Below are 19,497 nucleotides of genomic sequence, written 5' to 3' on the forward strand. Positions count from 1 at the left end.
TACGAATGAAAGTTTTACTTTTAATATTCCAATATCAAAAATAAAACTTTATTAGAAATAATCTCCTCTTTACACTATTCGTGTCTTCTAAAATTTGCAAGCCAACGAATTGCCGGAGCTAAGAAGGCCGAGGGTGATCTATCAGGTTGCATCTCACTTCCCGCCGGTCCAGCACGGTAAAATTCCAACAAAGATTAGTTCCCAATACTCAGTTAGGAGTAGAACTAATAAAAATAGGGCTTTTCATCGATTGTCATTTGTTTCGAGCTTCTGTCATGTGTCACATAATATTAATATATCTACGTCATAAGTCTTTGGTTTGTATCATTAGTATATATCAATAACGTATGACGTAGATATATTAATATTATGTGACACATGACAGAAGCTCGAAACAAATGACTGTGAATGAAAAGCCCTATACGGTCTGAGCTTCGCTGGTGTCGCTCCTAGCGGTTACTAATTCAACTTTCACCGGTAATTTTTAAATTTATTAATTAATTGTTATCGCTTAATATTTACAACGCAAAAAAGTAATTAAATTGTAATCGATTTTTTTAAGATTTTGCTAATCATTTTGACGTTCTATTGATAAAATATGAATTTCTTAGTTTGGATACTTTCACAATTATCGTGTAGATGGCGCTAAGATTAATTTATAATACTTTAATAATTTATAATATTAATAATAATTAATTTACGGAACATTAAAAAAACTTAAATTCAGTATTTAAAACGTAAGTATATTTAAGGTAAAAATATATACCACAACTTTGACCAACTAATATTTTTTATAATTAATGTTTTTAATTTTAATTTTAAATTAATCACTTTGACATATATGTCAAAATTTCCGGTAAACGTTTACAGACTTGTCACTACTGGCGCTCGCGACTTTGTAAATATCCCCTCTACGTACGAGCTCACAGCGTATAATAAATAATCATCAATAATCATTTTGTTGTGAAGCGAATTGATAAATTAAATAAATTTAAAAAATTAAATTAAATATAATTAAATAAAGCTTATTTAATTCTCTAGAGAGAATCAAATAAACACTCTCTGATGAGACCCTAAGAAGGGTTGAAACTAGTTAGGGTGCTTTTGGCGCTCTCTGAACTAACTAAAATTAAGACGGCTCTTGTTTCGCTTCACAACGAAATGATTATTGATGATTTATTTATTAAATTTATTTTAATATTCATTGGGATATTACTAACACTTTTATAAATTTATATTAATATTCTTTCTGGTAGTAGGTACAAACATCTCAATAACATTACAGATGGTCGTTCAAATTATCATCACTTAATAAAAAATTGAAAGGTGTATTGTTACTACTTTATGTAACTTACATCTCTAAAGCGGATGGCTCTCACTTGGTTTATGTAGACATGAAGACAATCGCACGTAGAACTAATTTATATGCGGGTCTTTATATGCAAATTGCTTATTCATTCCAAGAAAGAGTGTAATGTCGTTGGACAATTATAAGCCTACCTCCATATACACTTCGTACAAAGAGAAGTTAATGGTATTGGAATTTTTAACGTTTTGACTGATCGTTTTGAAGATATTATTTAGGTATATTAAACAACTTTGGCAGAATTTTATTACACTCGGCTGATCAAATTTTATTACAAAATACACACATCGAAAATGCCTAAACACCTCTATTATTCCACTTTTTTCAATAACAACTTAAACAATTTTTGGTTATTGCATACCATTCGATTTGAAAACTTCTTCTCTATAAATCAAGGTATGCCGTGAAAATTAATCTGTCAATTGCGATGTGTTATTAAGGCAAAAGTGACAGCTTCCCAAATTGTGGCCACATCGCTGTGGCCATCTATCTGGATCCGGCATGCTTTTTGAAGTGTCGTTCCATCTCGTATGAGGCCTTCCTCTTTCACTCTTATGGGGAATTCTCACGACGAGGTCGAGGCGCGTGTTGAAGCGAGCTTCAAGTGGGTCCTAATTTAAACGTCGGCAAAGAGAGATATAATATATATAATAGTGGGAAAGAAAGAGAACGCAGATACCCTACAAGACGGTAAAATTAGTAATATTTACTTTGTGATAAAATGTCCCGAATATGTCCCGAAGAATACAGGCAACCAAAAAGTTGACCGCCCTCAGTGGTGGAGATAAAAATATTAGTTGGTTTTTTAATTCTCACAATGATAAAAATTAGAACAAAACGTAGTTTGACCATAAAATTACCACGCCACTGATCGTACCCTCGGCTGACGAGACATCCACACTATCCACAGGCTAAAGAGGAAAACTGACAGAGCGTGTTGCGACATTATGAGTGAAATAAAAAAATGTAACAGAAAAAGATAAAAACTGAAGACGGGATTCAACCCAACGTGAAAAAGATTAAACGCAAGAAGAGATAGAGAAATCTCTGTCAAAATTTGGTATTTATTACCCTTAAAATAACACCAAATGCTAAAATTTATTAGCCTGTGGATGATGTGGATGTCTCGTCAGCCGAGGGTACGATCAGTGGCGTGGTAATTTTATGGTCAAACTACGTTTTGTTCTAATTTTTATCATTGTGAGAATTAAAAAAAGCAACTAATATTTTTATCTCCACCACTGAGGGCCGTCAACTTTTTGGTTGCCTGTATTCTTCGGGACATACTCGGGACATTTTATTACAAAGTAAATATTACTAATTTTACCATCTTGTAGGGTATCTGCGTTCTCTTTCTTTTCCACTATTATACATATTATATCTCTCTTTGTGTATATTTTAAGGGAAACACCAAATAGCGGTAAAGGTATTTATTGATGGAACCGACACTAGGGTAAAGTTTTACCCCGGGAGAACTTTGAACACTGCCTGTTACGCGCTTAGATGAGGACTGATCAAGACTGAATTTAAAGGCACTTCTGGCCTGGTTGACGTGATTCTTGAGAATGATTCTAAATGTGTATTCTTTATCAGCGGTGGCACTTAGTATTGGGGTCAAGCCACGCGTTGAGTATATTTACAAATATTGAGAACAAAGAAATATATTTGATCATCAAATTAAATAATGCAATTGCCCGAATTATTGTATACAATTTACAATTCGTGAACTAAATTAGAGACCCGTACATGTAATTATAAAATAACAAATTGCTTCATGTCATATACGGGGTGATAAAAATATACTGTTCAACATCGAATATGAATAATGAATGTTTGATATTGGACACTTTGCCGACGTTTAAATTAGGACCCACTTGAAGCTCGCTTCAACACGCGCCTCGACCTCGTCGTGAGAATTCCCCATAATAAATTTTAGCATTTGGTGTTATTTTAAGGGTCATAAATACCAAATTTTGACAGAGATTTCTCTATCTCTTCTTGCGTTTAATCTTTTTCACGTTGGGTTGAATCCCGTCTTCAGTTTTTATCTTTTTCTATTACATTTTTTTATTTCACTCATAATGTCGCAACACGCTCTGTCAGTTTTCCTCTTTTCGTTCCCATGGTCGCTAGTAAATTATTTTCTTGTTCCATCTTTCATCTGCTTGTCGGATGGTGTGACCTGCAAATTTCCATTTGAATTTTGCCACCTGTTCCTTAACGTCTGTCACTTTGCTTACTCCTCTAATCCAGACGTTCCTTCTGCCATCTTTAAGTTTTATATGCAGCATCTGTCTTTCCATCGATCTTTGCGCTTTTGCAAATTTATCGATATTCTCCTTTGTAAGTGTCCAAACTTGGGAGCCATATTTGTGAAAACAGGAAGTATACACTGGTTAAAAAGCCGCGTTCTAAGATATTGCGAGTATTTTCTGTTTTTCAAACTGTAGCTTAATTTACTGAATGCTACCGAGGCCAGTCTGATTCGCCTTTTTATTTCTGCCGTTTGGTTTTCCTTGCTGAGCGTTAAAATCTGTCCTAAAATATATACGTTACTGTGAAAATCCGAAATCCAGTGAATGTTGAGAGGCATCAGTGAATGTCAACATTCATTAAGTCGCTTGGCGTATGTCCGAAGTATTGGTTAAATATCATATTTTCTAAAATTCACCGGTGAATGATGACATTCGTCATATATTTTTGGTGTATGTTAAAAATATATATTTTTATCAATGAAAAATAAAAAAATTAGTTGGGTATGTGAAAATTGTTTTATTTGTAAAAATTGTTTTAATAAACATAAAAAGATTATTGTGTTTAAAACAAAGCCCAAATAGCGATTGTTAACTAAAATATTATCAACATAGCAGAGTTTTTTTTTTAATTTTTATATATGCTTTTTCTCATGAGGATCTTTCAGTGCGTCACCGTTTTTCGATTTCTTTCTAACGCATTAAATTGCATGTGACAGAAAAAAATGCACGTCGGTGATTACATTTCGTCGGTGAAATTTATAACATCTATTCTAGTTGACAATAGATGGAGCTATAATCGAAAAAAAATTATTTACGAATCATATAACATACCTACCAATATAATCTGTACAATTTATAAGACTATACAAATAAAAGAAAATCTATCTATCTATTAGCCTTGTGACATCCAATATTGGACATAGGCCTCCCCTTCGCTCCTCCATCTTTCTCTATCCTGAACCATGTGCATCCATTTTGAGCCGGTTTGGTGTTTTAGGTCATCTACCCATCTCATCTGTAGTCTCCCTCTCTTTCGTTTATATGTCCATGGTCTCCACTCTGTAATAATTTTATTCCATCTTTCGTCGTTTTGTCTAATCGTATGACCGGTGAATTTCCATTTTAGTGTAGCTGTTTGACGAGTAGCATCTTTAACTTTTGTGATATTTCTTACCCAGGAATTCCTTTTTCTATCTGACAGTCAAACAAAATACCATTTTATAAATGCAATAAACACAATTGATTTGTTTTTATGCCAAATTGCAAATAAAATGTGACAACTGTCAGATTTAACTAAAATGCCATGTCACTAAAATGTATATTATCACGCACTTACCTTTTTTCTATCATTTGTGACGCACTGAAAAATGCTCATGAAAAGAAGCATATAGCTACTATGAGAAAGAAACAAAACAAAGGAAATGTGTTACAATAAGTATTATCTTATTTGTTGCAACAATTTAAACTACCATGACACATCGAATTGCACAAAAGCCCCTTGCCTTTACAACTACATTTAGCCGTGGAACGCTTTCTTTTGTAGTTACAACGTGTATAGCCTTGTCCTCCACTTTTCAAATTAGCACAAAACCCCTCCGTGGCTCAGTGGTAAGAGCGCCTGCCTTTGGATCGAAAAAATCCGAAAGGTTGTGGGTTCGAATCTCACCAGGGTCAGAAATTTTTCATTTATTATAAATTAATAAATGAATATAGTTTCTGTCTTTGTGGGATCGGTACTCACCGGAGGGACCGCAGACGTTCGGATACAATTAGCATCTCTTTGCAAAGACAATGACGTCGACTTTGCAAAGTAACAAGACACTTACTCAACACACACACTACACATGACACTAGGTACCTAACTGTTCAAAATTACCGTACCTACCATGCCAATGGCCATTAGTTGTCGATGCATTAGCTAAATAAAAAAAAAATTAGCACAAGCTGCTTCTCTTAGCGACATTTTATCAGCTGTAATTTCATCCATGGAAAATAATTTTTCCACCTACCTCTACCGAAAGAATACTTTTCCGGACCTGATTGTAGGGAGCAAAGTTGTAATTTTCCTCCCTAGGGAGGAAAATATTTTTCCTCCCTAGGGAGGAAAAGTAAAAGTGACGTCATGGTATTTCATTCATGAAATGTAACTTATTGACGCCCTGTACAATATCTATTTTCTATTACGTAAGTTTCTATACATTTTAACGTTTATTTTAAAACACTCTCTATTTTGCAGAATGGTAAAAAACAGTAAATTGTTATTTTGATCTAACAATGTTTACATTATTAATTTGACTTATATTTGACAGTTGACAGTTATATTGTACGTACTTGTTAGTTTTAGTTCTAATAAATTTTGTTGGTTAGTTACATAAATACATTAAGTAAAAATGAAAAAATGACTTGTTATTTGAGGAAGGTGGAAAAACCATATTATAACATGGGAGTAAAGTGCCTTTTCCTCCCTTGAATGATTACTGCCCTCCGCTACGCGTCGGGCAGTAAACTTCATTCTCGGGAGGAAAAGTAGCACTTTCCTCCCTTGTTATACAAATAGCTATTACTTATATTTGACAGTTGACAGTTATATTGTACCTACTTGTTAGTTTTAGTTCTAATAAATTTTGTTGGTTAGTTACATAAATAAATTAGTAAAAATGAAAAAATGACTTGTTATTTGAGGAAGGTGGAAAAATCATATGTATAACATGGGAGTAAAGTGCTTTTTCCTCCCTTGAATGATTACTGCCCTCCGCTACGCGTCGTACAGTAAACTTCATTCTCGGGAGGAAAAGTAGCACTTTCCTCCCTTGTTATACAAATAGCTATTTCTTTACAAATTGCGAACTGATCAAGTGTGAAAGCTGCTTGAAGGTACCATTTTTGTTTGCTAATTTATTAGCACTTATTAAGCGCGTTCGCGGGTGCCTGTCGGCGGCTAGTCGGCCACAAATTAGCAGCACAACGCATGTGCACTTTAAAATGGTATAAATAATATCGTTAATCCACAGAGAACGGCAGTTCTCACCAGTGGCGCACAACACCCCTAAAAGCGACACTATATATACACGAAATTTTCGATTTTCTAAACCTGACTGAATGGAAAATTGGGCCACATCCCATCTTAAAGTTTACGAAAAGACTCGTCCATCCATATGTTACTTCTCCATTTTGGTCCAAGGGTGTGGAATTTACGGCCCTTCCCATTTAAAGCCTGTTTTTCGTTCTCGTCCCCAAAACTCCCAAAAATTTCAAAAATTTAAGCCCGACCTTTGCGGCTTCTGATAGCATAGATCATTACCTTTCCAACGTATGTTTAATTTTGAAAATCGGTTGTACCATCCAAAAGTTATCGAGCTCAGAAATATGACTCAATATTTATTTAAAAAATGGAAAATGTTTGTGGATATGTATGTTTGTATGTATGTATGTATGTATGTGGAAAAGTTAAACCGATCTGAATTTTTTTTTTCTGTGTTTCAAGAGGGTGTGAGGGCCGATTCAGAACCGGTCTAATTTTTGACTTCTGACTACCCGTAAGTTAGCTAGAGGACTAAGTAGATACAAAATAGCATATTTTTTGGGCGTATATATCTTAGGTTCAAGAAAAGACAGGAAAACCGCAAATACACCAAATCAATAGGGTTGAGTTAAGCTTTCAAATGGCCCTTAAGCGATCAAGCTGAGACATACGCACTGCTCACCATAGCCAAAAAACTGAAAAATTAAACTTTGAAAATTTTGGTTTTTCGACAATTACTCAAAATTTCAACCTACGAATTGCGCCAATAACTGAGCGTTTGTAGAAGGACTCAGGACGCGTCTAACGGTGTATACCTTATATCTGGGAAAATTCGAATTTTTAAGTTATAGGGTTCATAAGTATGATCAAATCTATTTCTTATGGGAAAAACGGTTTTTCAAGCTCAATAATTCCTGTAATACGTTCAGTTATCATACTCGATCTTGGATGCATCAGATACTACTTGTCAATACGTTTCAAATTCATGTTTAGTGATCAACATCAGGTAAGCCGTTCAGAAATTATAGAGCTCCAAAGGTATAATTAGTCCAGGAACTGAAATTTTTCACTTGCAATTTTTACAGAATGGATAGATTTGTTTAAAAATTTGACAATAAGTAGTGGATAGTCCAAGGATCAAAATTTATATGATGCCGAAAGACGCTTTTACCAAGGGGGTAGTTGCCACCTCATCTCGAGGGTGGAAATTTTTTTTTATATTTTGACCGCAAATGCTGGTAAAAATATTAATTATAAACAAAAAATGTTCATTATACATTTTTTTGATAAAATTAATAGTTTTCGATTTATTAGTTATCGAAGCTGTTAGTTTTATATCGGAAAGATTACCAGATAACGGCAGTTCTCGCCAGTGGCGCAGAAATACACCCCCCTACACGCGACACTATTATATACACGAAATTTTCAATTTTCTAAATCTGACTGAATTGAAAATTGTGCCAACTCCCATCTTCAAGTTCAGAAAAAGACTCACCCATTCATATGTCAACCATCCATTTTGGTCCAAGGGTGTCGATTTTACGGCCCTTCCTATTTAGGGTCTGTTTTTCGTTCTGGTCCCCAAAACTCCCAAAAACTTCGAAAATGTAAGTCCAACCTTTACGGTTTCTAATAGAACTGATCATTACCTTTCCAACGCATGTCTAATTTTGAAAATCGGTTATACCATTCAAAAGTTATAGAGCTTAGAAATGTGACTCAATTTTTATTTAAAAAAGGGAAAATGTTTGTGGATATGTATGTATGTGTGTTTGAAAGTTAAACCGATTTGATATTTTTTCTCTGTATTTAAAGAGGGGGTCAGGGTCGATTTAGAACCGGTGTAGTTTGTTACTTTTGACCACCCATAAGCCAGCTATAGGACTTTGTAGGTACAAAACGGCATATTTTTTGGGGGTATATATATTCGGATCAAGAAGAGGCATGAGAACCGCAAATATATCAAATCAATAGTGTTGACTTAAGCTTTCAAATGGTGTCCAAGCCGTCAGGATCAGACATACACACGGCTCAGTATAGCCGAAAAACTGAAAAACTAAACTTTGAAAATTTTGGTTTTTTGACAATTACTCAACATTTCAACGTACGAATTGTGCCAATAACTTAGCGTTTGTATAAGGACTCAAGACGAATCTAACGATGTATACCTCATATCCGGGAAAATTCAAATTTTTACGTTATAGGCTTCATAAATATGATAAAATCTATTTTCTGTGGGAAAAACGGTTTCGAAAGCTAAATAATTCCTGTACCTAATAGCTTCAGTTATCATACTTGACCTTAGATCCATCAGATACTACTGGTCAATACGTTTCAAACTCATGTTTACTGATCAAAATCGGTTAAGCCGTTTAGAGAAGTTATTAAGATACAAAAGTATAATCCAATTAACGATTATTCCCCAAATGGTTTATGAGTTGTAGTGGTTACGACGCTAAATTTGATCTGGCAACGGACAATCCGACTTCATTTACCGGCCATCTCAATATATTTTTTTTTCAATCTATTTCGAATAGAAAAAAATCTAGTGTACATTCGATGGACACTAGATGATTTGGGAGATAATGCAACAAAGGTGACCATTTATAAAGCTTGACGTGTAATAGAGGAACATTGCATTCAACTTCATACATTTAATTTATAAATAACTTTGAAAAACTCCTGATACAAGAATAAAAAACCGCTAAACGCCGTAAAAATGAGTGGCGCATAAAATATTCCAGCTACAAAAGATCTGATATGAATGTTACGTGGCGCAAAAATGGATTTTCATTTGATGCAAAACAAAATTCTAGTTTTATTTTAAAAGATTTTTCCATAATATTTGCTAAATTTGAAGTAAACGCGCCACAAAAGAGTTTCAAAATTCAAACTGTATCAAAGTTACTCTTTTGTGGCGCGTTTACTTCAAATTTAGCAAATATTATGGAAAAATCTTTTAAAATAAAACTAGAATTTTGTTTTGCATCAAATGAAAATCCATTTTCGCGCCACGTAACATTCATATCAGATCTTTTGTAGCTGGAATATTTTATGCGCCACTCATTTTTACGGCGTTTAGCGGTTTTTTATTCTTGTAGATAAATATACAAGGTATATTTACCTATTATAATTTAATAATTAGTTATTAATATTAATTAAAAGTAAATATACCTTGTATATTTATCTATTAACAGTATTATTTATATTAAGTGAGGTTAGAAATTGTCGGCGACAATTTGTCCACTGTACCCGCGAACGCAATTATTATAAGTAGGTATAGGTACTTAACCGTTCAAAAGATACGAGAGAAGGAAGGGACTTTTGGCTAGCACTGTACATGTACATATTGATATATTTTGATGAAAAATTTGTCCTCTATTATTAAAAGTATATTTATTATGAACCTATATGTCACTTAATTAATTGTACTTTTTATTTTATTGCAGCCATTGTCTTCCATCCACTGCAGTAGCTACATTCAATTGAAGAAACTAAAAAATCTGTTGAAATTTCAAGTAGGCAAGATGTCGGCATAGCTGATTGTTTTGAAATTCGGCTGTGTCTCATCCAGCCAATTTGTGTTTCATTTACCAACAAATCAAGACCTCATAAGATTAATTGTAATTTAAGTGTAATTTGTGAAAAATGATTGTATGCTAAAAGATAATAGGATAAAAGGCTTCCCAATTACATTTATTCCCAATTCCTTTACATTATATATAAAATATGACAAAATTCGAATATGGGTGGCATGTGGAATATAGTCCGTACAATATAGATACCGTTGCACGTCATCCGCGTTGTAGCACGTGACGTCACATGATACCAACACGAAATACAGGGTGATCAACTTCTGTGACAAAGTCCAATATATCTGTTATTATACAATATATGGAAAAAAGTTGTTAATAAAAGGTATAGACACCTTTAATGTACACATTTTAAAATTAGTGAGAAATATACAGGGTCCTCGATAACACGGTGCCAAACCAAAGTTATGTTTTTTAAATGGAACACCCTGTATTTTATTCAAAATCTGGTTTCTCTACATGTTTCTGATTCTAGAGATATAACACTTGCCTAGGGTTATACTGAGTGTTTCAAAGTTAAGAGCACTTTTATTAAAAAATCATACTGATTTGATCGCCCTGTATGTTTCTAACGGTGTAATATAAACTTATTTTTTTAATGTTTTTGACTGTCAATATTAAAGTAGTTTTGCAACAATGTACAATTTTTTTATAACTACACAAATTGTATACAGAGTAAGTCAAAATGTAAATACAAGATTTTCTTCATAATTTTAAATGGAACACCCTGTATTTTATATTATTATCGAAAAGTTCTATCACTATACTTACATATCTTTTAAATATTCCCTATACCTAAAGTTATTAGTTTTCGAGATATTTTAGTTTTATTGTTGATAACAACATGTATTACTTAGTTATTAATAACAATACTTTAATTTATTGAAATTTATTAAAAAAACTAAATTGAATAAAAAAATGTTCAACGTACTTCTTATGTTATAAAAGATGTTCAAAATGACCTCCCATAACGTCTACACAAGCCTGGAGACGAGTTTCGAAATACCTACTGATGTTTGTAAGCATTTGTTGTGTGACACTTTGAAAGGCGTTTTGAATCCATATTTTCATATCGTCAACTATTGTTAGAGGTGTCCTATACACTACGTCTTTAATATAACCCCAAAAAAGAAGTCAACTTCGTTTAATTCTGGTGATCTGGGTGGCCAGTGAACTGGCCCATCTCTTCCTATCCATCTTTCAGAAAATATTTCATCGAGTTCACCGTTGACAAGTGCGTTGTAGTGAGCAGGGGCTCCATCGTGAAGATATCACATATTATGTTGGAGGATGTTTAATGGTACATTTTCAAGTAGAATAGGTAAATGATTCACTAGAAAATTTAAATAAACCTCACCATTTACCGATTCCTCAAAGAACAAAGGACCTATAACGTAATTGCCTATGATTAGTATGTTATATTAGATGAGTGTTGCCTCGTCTCAAAAAAAAAGAACAAACTCTCTCTGTATAACTATTTGTTGTGACCATTGACAAAATTGTACTCTTCGTTAGAAATCATCCCCAACAAGTTTCTGATGTAATTTTATATGATATGGGTGCATGTTGTTTTTCTTGAGTATGTTTTGGATAGATCCATAACTTATATCTTGCTCTCTTTTAATATTTTGAATACTTGTATGAGAATTTTCTGTAACAGGCAGTAAAACATTTAATTCATTTTCATCCGTAATAATCATTTTTGTTTTTCCCTTGCTTCATAAACAGAACCAGTACGATTAAACCTGTCTAATAAGTTGTCAAATGCTCTCTTATTTGGTTGTTGACGCTATGTACACCGTTCCTTATAAATTCTTGTGGCAACTAATGAGTTTTTGAAACACTCTCCTAAAATCCATATCATGTCTGTCATTTCTTCACGACTAAAATTCATTGTTACGTAACAATTATAACAATATGGCAAACGACTATAATCAATAACAAAAATAAAAACGTACAGATAATTAAAATCTTACATCTGACAGTTCTTGTGTCAATTATTTCAAAGTCACCTTAAACAAGAACTTTCAGCAATAATTTATAGTTCCCATTTCTTCGCGGAAAATTAATATCATTTTGTTAGTAAATATAAAATTGTCGTTATTGTATAGAATTCACCATAAACTTGGAGAAAAAATGAAATGCAGTCTAATTTTAATTATCATTAACAAACTCATTGGAGGTAATATTAATTTACTGTAATAAACGTATCTATTAGTTATCAACAATAAAACTAAAATATCTCGAAAACTAATAACTTTAGGTATAGGGAATATTTAAAAGATATGCAAGTATAATGAAAGAACTTTTCGATGGTAATATAAAATACAGGGTGTTCCATTTAAAAATATGAAGAAAATCTTTTATTTGCATTTTGACTTACCCTGTATACAATTTGTGTAGTGATAAAAAAATTGTACGTTGTTGCAAAACTACTTTAATATTGACAGTCAACAGCAGCAAAAAAATAAGTTTATATTATACTGTTAGAATCATACAGCGCGATCAAATCAGTATGATTTTTTGATAAAAGTGCTCATAACTTTGAAACACTCAGTATAACCCTAGACAAGTGTTATATCTTTTTAATCAGAAAAATGTAGAAAAACCAGATTTAAAATAAAATACAGGGTGTTCCATTTAAAAAAAACAACTTTGGTTTGGAACCGTGTTATGGAGGACCCTGTATATTTCTCACTAATTTTAAAATATGTATATTAAAGGTGTCTATAACTTTTATTAACAACTTTTTTCATATATTTTATAATAGCAGATATATTGGACTTTGTCACAGAAGTTGATCACCCTGTATTTAAGTTGTAGGTGTGTTCTCTTTTAGAATCGTTTAGCTGAGTACACTGGAATTACAGCCACTAGACATATTTTATTATATACGCGTAGAACTAATATTGGAAGATTTTTATTAATGTAAATTTAAATAAACATACCGTAACTTGTTTAATTTAATTTGTATAAGTGGTATATAAAGCGTTTTTATAAAGGACACTTGTTCGGATTACACTCTAACTGCGATCAAACAAAGGTGACATTTTGGCATTGGTGACATTGGTAACATTTATTTGACAGTTGCGGTATTGACACTTCAGCTTTGTTTTTATTCTTTATTATATTTATAGATATACCGTCGAACCCGCTTATTGGAATAGACTTCGTGCTAAGCAAAAGTATTCCTATAACCGTGATATTCTAATAACCGATTGTTGGTGGCTAATATTAACGTTTCGGGACCTCAAATTTCTATTCCTTAAACCGAAATATTCCTATAACCGGTATTCTAATAATACTCTGGGCTAATTAGCAAAATTCATGAAAAGTTATTTACCAGCAATTTTATTGTTGGAATCGAATTATAAGATCCTATATATTAATAATATAGGTACGCAAAGTCCGCAGCTAGTGTGCTACTTTTTTTTATAAACAAAACGGCGCCGACAAATCGTATTTTTTTAAATTATTGCTCTATAACTCCGAAGATTTTAACTTTACAACAAAAACACCCAAATAAAAATTCACCGCACTTAAATTCTGCATAGAGATATGTTTTTCCCGATTGGCTCCGACAAAAATTTTCCTCGGAAAATGCGGGTTTTCCCAACAAAAACTCTAATTTTCAAATAATGTTTTAGGTAAGTAATTATTAATCAATAATTAAATAACTTAGTGACATCAAAGCTTTCTTGGTATAGATTGTAATTCCAGAAGCCGGTGAAAATTAAACGAATATTTTAGCAACAATTCAATTGTTAATTAACAATTTACGATCGCAATAATAACCAAAATAATCATGATACATTAATCAAACTTATAAAGATTATAAAGATGAGATGCTTATTTAATATTTTATCGACAAAATATAAATTTTTCGTTTTTTTGCATAATCTTTAAATTTTGAAAAATATAGCTATAATACGCTGGTCTAATTAGTAAAATACAAAGAAAGGTTATTTACCAGCAATTTTATTGCTGAAATCGAATATTATGATCCTATACATTAATAATATGGGTATGTAAAGTCCGCAGGTAGTCTGCTACTTTTTTATTAACAAAATGGCGCCCCCAAATCTTGTTTTTTTTTCAATTATTGGTCTATAACTTTGAAGATTTTAACTTTACACCAAAAATACTCAAATAAAAATTCACCCCATTTTAATTCTACATAGAGATATGTTTTTCCCGATTTGCTCCGACGAAAATTTTCCTCGGAAAATGTGTGTTTTCCCAACAAAATCTCGAATTTTCAAATAAATTTTTTGGGCAAGTAATTATTTATCAATAATTAAATAACTTGGTGAAATAAAATCTTTCTTGGTATAGATTATAACTGCAGAAGCCGGTGAAAATTAAACGAATATTTTAGCAACAATTCAATTGTTAATTAACAATTTACAATCGCAATAACAACCAAAATAATCATGAGACATTGATCAAACTTAAAAAGATTATAAATATGTGATGCCTATTTAATATTTTGTCGACAAAATATAAATTTTTCATTTTTTTGCATAATCTTTAAATGTTTAAAAAAATAGTTATAAACAAATTAACATTTCTCAGATATTGTTTATTATATTCTAATTTTAAAAAATACTTAAAATGCGTATTTCAAAGGTCTTGAAAATGAATGCTTTAAAAAAATTTTCCAACCATTTGCAAAAAAGTTATGAAACAGCAAAGTAAATATACGATTGCTCCGTTGTTTATAATTTGCTTTAATTGTTTCAAAGCTTAAAAGTGAGTATGTGGTACAATCTAATTACTCACAAAGAATATCAAATATTAGTTCAATAGTTATATTTTAATCAAAGATTAAAAATACTTTTTTTGTAATTTTTAGCGCGAAAGTAGGCTTGATACAGAGCCGGAGCTAAAATGTTCACTCGAAGCGACTGACACGCAGATACATAATACTATAATTTTATTTACTAAGTGTACGTCGCGCGGCGGTCGTCGCTTCCAGTGAAAATTTTAGCTACAGTACTGTATTAGTCTACTTTCGCGCGTGTAAATTACAAAAAATATATATTTATAATCTTTAATTAGCTTGTACTTTAAACTCACTTTTACGCTTTGAAAGAATTAAAAAAAAATTATAAACAACGTAGTCATCGTATGTTTACTTTGCTGTTTCATAATTTTTTGCAAATGGTTGCAAAAAGGTTTTAAAGCATTCATTTTCAAGATATTTGAAATACGCATTTTAACTATTTTTTAAAATTAGAATATAATAAAAACTTTCTGAGAAACGTTAATTTGTTTATACTATTTTTTAAACATTTAAAGATTATGCAAAAAAATAAAAAAATTATATTTTGTGTACAAAATGTTAAATAGGCATCTCATCTTTATAAGATTTCAAAGTTTGATCAGTGTATCACAATTATTTTGGTTATTATTGCGACCGTAAATTATTAATTAACAATTGAATTGTTGCTAAAATATTCGTTCAATTTTCACCAGCTTCTGGAACTATAATCTGAACCAAGAAGGCGTTTAAGTCACCAAATTATTTAATTATTGGTAGATAATTACTTATCTAAAACGTTATTTGAAAATTAAAGATTTTGTTGGGAAAACCCGCATTTTCCGAGGAGAATTTTCGTCGGAGCAGATCGGGAAAACCATATCTCTATGCAGAATTTAATTGCGGTTAATTTTTATTTGAGTGGTTTTGTTGTAAAGTTAAAATCTTCGGAGTTATATAGCAATAATTGAAAATAACACGATTTTCGGGCGCCATTTTGTTTATAAAAAAAGTAGCACACTATCTATGGACTTTGCATACCTATATTATTAATATATATAATCATACGCTTCGATTCCAGCAATAAAATTGCTGGTAAATAACTTTTCCCAAAAATGGCCTATTCTCCGACAATCAGCCCAGACTATAAGCGGGTTCGACTGTATATTTATTTATCTATATTTATTGTTTTTTACTATTTACTTTATAACTTTACGAAGAGCCGAAATGAAGAAACTAAGGGCAATAGCAGGGAAGACAAGAAGAGATAGAATACGAAACAACATCATCAGGGAACAATGTGGCGTGCAAGATGTAGTCAGATGGGGCAGGCAAAGATGAAGAGAATGGTTCAGTCATGTAAAAAGAATGGAGGAGCACAGACAACCATGAATTGCTCTAGAAGGAAAACCAGCAGGCAAGCGTCCACCGGGTAGACCACCAAAAAGCTGGAGAGATAGCTGGCAGTTTACCTCTCAAGAAATACTTCAACGTCGGAATTAACAGATCGACAGATCTACAACAAGTATAAGAAGACTTTATAACTTAATTTTTGTTTTCTAATTCTAATGTTTTTATTTATTTACATTCAATATTAATTGGTTTTGTTTTATAATGCATTTCGCAATAATTATGTGGTATATTTGATTTAAAATTAATTGAAGAATTTTTTGTAATTGGGCAACAATGTCAACTTAGATCTCTGACGTAGATAATGACGTGCAACGGTATCTATATTGTACGGACTGTATGCCAAACAAAAAATTTCAGTCTATGAAGCTTTGTTTTTAAACCAGGAGGAGTAAACTAACAAGACAGATTCACACCTAAGAAAGTCACTAGAAAAATCACCAAATACATCTTTTTTTTTGTTGATCATGTCGCCCTTCGATGGTAATCCATAAATGTTATATTATAGTGATACATCGCTAAAGAGTTTTAAAAATAACTGCTTTTTATATAAAATCAGATTAAAAATCTAAAAATTAAAGGAATAACGCAGAAAACACAAAAAATCGCTGATATAACTTAATTCACTTATGAAATTCCATGAAAATACCACCAAAACATTTTCTACACGAAAATCACCGAGGAAAAATTCAATGTAGAATCACTGTGGAACGACTCTACAAGAGAAATTTACCAAAGGAGGCTAGCACAGAAGATACAGCTGAAACAAATAGACGACATCGAAGATATAAACGCGAGCTGGGAGAAAATTAAAATCAACATTGAAGAGGCAGCAACGAGGAGAAAGTATAAATCTAGAGCTGACAAAACTTATACAAAAACTAATATTGCACTGCAAGATACCAGGCGCATGGAGAAACATCATAATGATACCATCGTTCAAGAAAGGAGACAAAGAAACACCAACAATATTATAGAGGTATAAATATACTGAACACCGCATTTAAGCTAACCATATAAGTCCTAACCAACAAAATCAATAAACTAACAACTTTATCAGATGAACAACAAGGATTTAGATCCGGAAGATCCTGCGTAGACGCCGTATTTGTACTGAGACAAATCACAGAAAAGGCCATCGAGTACAATAAACCAGCATATCTATGTTCCATAGACCTGACAAATGCTTTCGATCGCATCCAAGTCGGAGACGTCTTACATTTAGATACTGTATAGAAGAAACATACCAATCAATACTATACAAACCATCGAAAACATCTACTTCCATAATCGAATACAGGCAAAGATAAATGGAAAAAGACTAAGTTTTCACTCTAATGGCATATAAAACAACATAATGCTATTCCACATCCCACCAGAATGAAAACAATGGGAACCTTCTCTGGTTACACCTCCGAGGCTTCTACAATTTGCAAGCCATACGGATGCTGAGACTAAGGAAGATGAGGGAATTCTACAATTTACAATTTACGTCCCATCTTGAAATTGAAAATGGTTATTCATTTTTGATAAATGGAAAACTAACAGAGTGTATACCAGTACAAAGCGAGGTCAGACAAGGTAACTCGTTAAGTCCATTGCTCTTTAATATAATAATGGATGAAATAATAGAAGCAGTACGTAAAGGTCATGGATACAGAATGGGGAACAAAGAAATCCAAATATTATGTTATGCAGATGACGCCGCATTAATCGCCGAGACAGAAGACGATCTCCAAAGATTAACACACATCTTCAATACAACAGCCAAGAAATACAATATGATAATATCAGCAGAAAAAACCAAATGTATGACAACATCTAAATACCCACTACGATGTAAAATCGAAATTGATGGGAAAATAATAAAGCAGGAAGCAAATGTTAGATATCTGGGAAAAGATATAACCAGTTACGGAGACATAACAGTGGAGTCAACTTGCCTGAGGTTGAACTGTTGGACCAATTACAAACAAGCATTACGGCGCGGTAAATTTTAATTACTCCACCTGGTTTAAAAACAGAGCCCCTTAAATTTTAACCTTACGTCAATCAAAATCAACTATTTTTTAGCCGACTTTGGAAAAAGTAAGTAATAGATATGATTTATGATCCTGTCTTCAACTTTACATGGAACCAACCTTCAAGTTTGTCTGTTTTGTCCCAGTGAGGTTGGTTTGTTCTCTAACAACACCACCAGTAAGTGTACTGATTTTTACAATCCCTAATAGTTGGCCAGAACATTATGGAAGGAAGTAGAGATATTTTGGTAAGACTAAGCCCTCTCCCCTCGGCTATGGAATGTCTCATCTGCAGTTATCTTCATCTGTCACAATTAAAACCTAAGACGAAGATTAATATTATTCTTCTTCTTCTTAACGTGCCCTATCAAGTCCCCTTGACGTTGGCGATTAACATGGCGAAACTGTCTCTGTCTCGAGCTGTTCTAAATAGCTCTTCTGCTTTCTTTATTCCTGTCCACTCCCGGATATTCTTCAACCAAGAGGCCTGTTTTCTACCAATCCCTCTGCGTCCTTCGATTTTACCCATCATAATAAGTTGAAGAATATTATACCAGTCTCCCCTTACTACGTGTCTAAAATAAGTCATCTTTCTATATTTGATGTTATCAAGCAGCTCGCGGGTAGCATTTGCTCTCTTTAGGACTGCCACATTTGTCAGCATAGCCGTCCATGGTATTTTAAGTCTACGTCTGTGCAGCCACATTTCAAAGGCCTCCAAACGAATAATGGTGGATATTTTTAATGTTCATGCTTCGACACCATACAAGAGGACTGACCAAATGTAACATTTAATCATGCGCTTTCGAAGTTGAAGTTGCAAGTTATCAATACAGAAGAATGACCTCATTTTTAAAAATGTCGATCTCGATTCTACAATTTTTCTCTTTATCTGGATCTAGTTGTTCAGTAATATGGCAACCAAGATATTTAAAACTGGGTACTCTTTGAATTATATGACCATCAGCATATAACCGTGAATATTGATGGACCAAACGGCTAAATACCATGTATTTTGTTTTTGAACAGTTTATGTTTAGGCCAAACTCTCTTCCCACTGTGTCAATG

Source organism: Diabrotica virgifera, chromosome 4 (assembly GCF_917563875.1).
Source record: "Diabrotica virgifera virgifera chromosome 4, PGI_DIABVI_V3a".
In the NCBI taxonomy this organism is placed as follows: domain Eukaryota; kingdom Metazoa; phylum Arthropoda; class Insecta; order Coleoptera; family Chrysomelidae; genus Diabrotica; species Diabrotica virgifera.